The 5,888-nt window shown below is 35.8% G+C and overlaps 1 pseudogene; it reads right to left on the bottom strand.

The window, feature by feature from the left end:
- Positions 1 to 1,901: 1,901 nt before the first annotated feature.
- LOC142629563 (7-acetyl-epi-neemfruitin B aldo-keto reductase-like) lies at positions 1,902 to 4,084 on the bottom strand (annotated as a pseudogene).
- Between the last annotated feature and the right edge of the window lie 1,804 nt (positions 4,085 to 5,888).

Consider the following 5,888-nt stretch of genomic DNA (forward strand, 5'->3'; position numbering starts at 1 on the left):
CAAATGAGGTAAAGTCCACTAGTGGATATGTGTTCACACTAGTTGGAGGGGTTGTCTCTTGGAAATCATCCATGTAGACTTGCATAGTGAGATCCACCATGGAATTAGAGTTAGTGGCCTTAGAGAAGGCTAGGTATGAAGCCAAATGCTTATCCTAACTCCATTGCCTCTATTTGCATGCATTGTGATTGCCATGTTGTCATATCACGTGCTAAGAGCAAAATCTATAATGGGAAAAGTTGACATATCCGATTGAGGCACAATATTGTGAGGCAGTTTATTAATAATGGTGTAATGTTCTTGAACTTTGTGAGGTCAGAAAAGAATTTGACCAATCTTTTAACCAAGCCACTAGCAAGAAAGCTGGTGAGTGAGACATCAAGGGGGATAGGACAGATATCCAAATTGTGACACTATGACTAATGCCCAACCTCTATGATAGATGATTCCACGAAGGTAATTAAATGGGTAGAGGTCATTTGTGGTCCATATGGTCACTGCCAATTATTGTGTTTTTTGCTATCTCATTGAGGAGATTAGTGATGAGTCTATTCCTATGGTGTGAGATAGTGCTAAGTTGCAGATTGTTGGAGGTTGAGCTTTAGCTCTCAATGAATCCACAATCCCTACCTATTGGGATGGAATGTACTGCACACACTCTTGATGAATGCCACCTATGTGGGAGTGGAAGTTGTGCCGCTTCCTATGAGACTTGGGTAGGTCTCTAGAGCTCTCGTGAAACCTAGCGGCACATGGCTTGTATAAGACGCCAACCCGCTTATGGGGCAACCTTGTTAAAGAAAGTATGTGGGTGATAAGTTTGGTTATCTAATAGCTTGGTTAAAAGAGTCTAACCCCACCATTGTCTTGTAGTTTTTATTTATTTATCCTAAGTATGATTAAAACCTTATGGTACCATATTGATGCATGCTTTTTTGAGTTTCTTGCCTTTCCTAGTTTAGTGTTTGTAACATGTGGAGAATTGTTGGAGTGGGTTGTGTTTTAAACACTTAGCATTGCACTTTGTGTCCCATATTGGTTAGGAGTGAACCATGTTATGTATTTATAAGCCACTATCCACCTTAAGTGATAACTTGAAAGATTATGGGCTAGGTGCTAGAGTTGGGCTTGGGTTGGATTTAGGCTTGTCTCTATCACTCTTGGGTTGTATTTTTTTTCTTCCTTTCTTTTCCATCCAGCTCAATTTTGTTCAGCTCATTGGGCAATACCTAAGCAACCCGTTGGGGGCATTTAATGTGCTGCTCTTTGGGCATGCACAGTAATCATTGGAGCCAGCCCACTTTTCCTTCTTTTCCTTTGGCTTATAAAACCCTTCAGCTCTTATTTTCCCTCTTAACATCTTTTCTTTTCTAGGCGCACTCCACAGCTTCTCTACTCTATTTCTTCTCTTCTCTTACAGCATTTGGGCATGCACTGTAATCGTTGGAGCTAGCCCGCTATTCATTTTTTTCCCTTTGGCTTATAAAACCCTTCAGCCCTTATTTTTCCTCTCAACGTCTTTTCTTTTCCAGCCGCACTCCACGGCTTCTCTGCTCCTGTATTTCTTTTCTTCTCCCACAAATTTTTATACACTTGTTTGGGTGTAAGGAGAGGCAAAATAAATAAGATTGTTCTTAGTTTTTCTTGTTTGAGTGTGCAATGTGCATTCAACTTAAAGAAATCACTATAGTCTAATTCTAGAGATTGTTCGGCCAAGAGAGCCATTTGTACCGAGTTCTACTCTGAGTGGCATGAATCAACCTTTAAGAACAACACATTTTGCGCGATTCTATAATTTGTGTGATCTTTTTAACTCTATCTATTTATTTTTGTTATTGCTAATTTTTTAAGGTTTATATTAATAGTATCAAAACTTATTTATTTAACCATATTTTCCAACAAAGTCCGAGCGCAAATAAATTATTCATTGCAACTAAGAGTTTTGTATCTACTAGCAAGCAAATTATTAGTATTTGTAATTTAGATGTGGAGGATTCAAATATCCTCTACCAACTAAAAAAATAAAAAGAGGATCATAAAAGCTCAAATACAAACTTCTTTTGAAAGGTCACATCCTCGATTAATTGCTCGCTTTCGTAACTCTTTAAATCTCTCCATCCCAAAGCTCCATAATGCACTTGTAAGGACCGTTATCTGCAATGAAGTCCAGTGCAGGCCATCCTTTCTGTAGTGGAATTTGAGTTATCTTTTGCAACTCCTCCGGGCTGAGCTTCCAGTCAAATATGTTGAAGTTTTCTTCCATCCTCGTTTTATCAAAGCTCTTCATAACAAAACTCACCCCTTGCTCATATGCCCATCTGAGACAAATCTACAGATGCAAGAACATAATGAGATCAACGTTTTGCTCATTTTAACCATAGAACTTGAATTAGGAGTCTACGTTAACTTAAGATTTCGGAAAATGCACACGATCAGGCCCGCATCCAACAATTAGCCAACACATAATCTATATGTGTTTCTGTGGGCTAACAAATACTTCGTGAAGTAGAATTCCAAAACCAAGTAGGGTACAAACTCTTTCTCAAGAAAAAAAAAAGCAGAGTAAAAACTCCTTTGCCACGTAACAGGAGCACTAATTTAAGACAATTCAGCATATCACTCCTATTCCAAGTTAAATTGGATTTGATAACAAATCCACCTACATCAGCTATGATTATAGTAGCAAGACTTAAGGTGCATTGGCGCACCTACCTTCAATTCAAACCCACCATTCAACAGAAGCAAACGGAACATTAGCTTCAATCTAACCCATTTTTTCTCTAATTGAAATAATTTTCTACAACGCCTATGTTTTCTGTTCAATTAGGACTGATTTTTTTTTTTTTTTGGTTAAAGAAAATTTATAAATGGGAGAAGAGGATTTGGATCTGAACACCTCTGTTGTAAATATCAGGAAGTCCTTATCCAACCACAAAGTTCTTGGTAATGAGTAGGATTATTAGTTGCTAAATGGAATGTGTAAGTAATATTACCTGCGCAATAGTTTTTCCTTTTGCATCAGCAATCTCCTTAAGCACCTCACATTGCATTACTTGGTTTGTTCCCCAGGGTGTCTCTTTGGGTCCTCCCAAGGGAGAGTAGGCTGTAATGAGTATACCCTTTTCCTCAAAACTCTCTCAGCCTTTTCTGCTGCCAAAGAGGGTTCATCTCCACCTTTCATCCCAAAGCAATACACAGATATTTACATATATAACAGCTCTTTTTATCAAGGAAGAGTTGGTAAACAAAAGAGTTTGGATTGCCAAAACTCACTTGGTTGATAGCCGGGGGTATTTTTGCTGTGGCAAGCAAGGTTTCCAACTTTTTGCAAGAGAAGTTGCTAACTCCTATATTTTTAGCCAGGCCGAGCTTCTGACACTCCTCCATGGCTTCCCATACAGATTTAAAATCCATGGGAAGAAGATCCTCTTTTGGAAATGGGAATTCGCATTTCCCTGGCTTTAAGCTTACTGGCCAATGAATGAGGTAAAGATCAAGGAATTCCAACTTAAGTTTTCTGCATAGAAATCAAATGAAAAACTGTGATGTGAAAACTGTAACAGAACATCTTATTACACATTTGCTAATATTGCACAGTCCGTATATAATCCATTTTGAAATTGTGTTTTAAAAATACAATTTTAGTTCATGAGAATGTGTGACTATCATTACTCAAATTATAAATATTGATCATGATGTTACTTGAGTGTATTTTGTAATGCAGGGAGGACATGTTGGGAGTGTGCATCACTGCACCAAAGCTTGGAAGTGATGAAAAGCTCATCCCGGGATTTGATAAGCGCAAGGGAGAGAGCTTCCGATATTTCTTCACCCAGAGCCTCTTCAGTCTGATACACAGCAGCCGTATCAAAGTGCCTATAACCCAGTTTGATTGTATGAAGAATTGAGTCTTTGATGGTTTTATGCTCAGCAGAAGGATAAGCAGCTGTTCCAAAGCCTAACACTGGAATGATTATACCAGTAGTACTTGAACGCAGCGGCTCAGGAAGGCTTACCATATTCTGTATTCTGTAACCTATCCAATTATCTTATCACCTCACATTATTCAACCTCGGAGACAAATATATTGTAGAAGCGCATTGGAATTGGCAGTGGTCCTATAATCTGATTTATTTATTTTTATCTACATCATGATTATTTTAAAAATATAAAATTAAAAAAAAAAATCTACATTATTGTTTTAATCGAAATGAAAACTTTGTCAATCGCCCCACTTGGTAAGATGTTTTGTTTGATAGCCACATGCACATGGTCAGTTGTCATATATATATTGATTTAGATCCATTTGGATCTCTCTCAAATTCTTAAATTGATTTAGACAAATCCAATATATATATATATACACACACATACATACACATGGAATCCCCAAAAAAAAATCCAGCCCATAGCCCCTCCAACTAGATACAGACAACAAAAACATCTTTAACAAATCCCAAATTAACAATATTATTTAAAACAATCCTTTATAAATTAGGACTCCTATAAAGACAAAAAAGAAAACCATTTTTAATATATATAGATGTCTTTTACTATAATAAGTAATAAATAGTCTGTGACCACGTATTCACGTGTATGCTCAAAGACTCTTCTATGTTTTACGTAAAAGTTAATAGGGTTCATTCATCATAATTCGAAGTTGCAACATTTCCCAATTATAAAAATATCCGAGGGTGTAATGACCGATGAGATTTATGTATTTGTGTGTGAAATAATTTTTTGGTATAAATATCATCAGAAGTTAGATTTTTTTTTAATTTTATTCTAGTGTTTCTTTTGAATTTGATGAATGATATTAATTAGATAAATTGATAAAGTAATATAGATAATAGCATTCTATTTGGATAAAAAAAAAAGGGATTAAAGTAAATAGGAAGTTAAGGGTAGTTAAAATTTAAAAATTTGTGAGCGAAAGAGTTTTGTGGCAGTGACATTGTGGGATAGTGGGAATATTTTTTTTATTTTAAAGAAGAAGGATAGTGAGAATTCAAACGTGTATTTGTCTTTGAAGATCAATTTACTTATATACTCTCATTTGTTTGTTTGTTTGAAATAATGATAAATAATTATTTGGGGGTGTTTTAGAGAATTTGGTGAACAAATAATTAACTTTGAGTATTCTCTTAATATATAGAGATAAAAAAATAATAATAAAAAAGGCAACCATATCTATTTAGAAGAAAAAAAAAATCCTCACATCTCGTCTACACACAATGTTGCACACTTTGGCTCCCTAACTCACCAATAAGCAACCTTAGTTGCCACCTGAATCTAGGGGTGTGTAGCCAACTTGCCAACTCGTCAAAATTAACCTGATCCAACCCAATCCGTTAGGTAGGGTAAGTTTTTAGGGGTTAATGGTGGATTGGGTTAGGTTGTGAAATTTGTTTTTACAATAGGTCAGGTTGGGTTCAGGTCATAAGATTCATAAATCAACCTAACTCGACCCAACCCACCTATATGTAATATATATTTAAATTTTAAAAATATATATTATACAATTTTGTTATTTACTTTTTCCTAAATAGAACCCAAACTCTAAGTTCTCTTCATATAGTTTGTGTTGGTTTGGTGTTATACTTGGAATTATTTGTTTATGAATTTCCTTTATTTGTAGTGGTAGTGTTCTAATTCTTTTATTATTATTAATAATCGTAATAAAAATAAGAAAAAGATTTTTCACCCCATGGGTCCACGTAGTTTGGGTTAGACCCCGATGATGAATTGAGTTTGGTTGGATTTTTTATACCCACCATGAATAGATTGGATTGAAAAAGACCCCTCAGACCCAATTTAACCCACACACACTCCTAAGTCACAGTTGGACTCCATTTTAGTCATCAGTGTTGTGTGCAGTGATATTTTAC

Source organism: Castanea sativa, chromosome 3 (genome assembly GCF_040712315.1).
Source record: "Castanea sativa cultivar Marrone di Chiusa Pesio chromosome 3, ASM4071231v1".
Taxonomy (NCBI): Eukaryota; Viridiplantae; Streptophyta; class Magnoliopsida; order Fagales; family Fagaceae; genus Castanea; species Castanea sativa.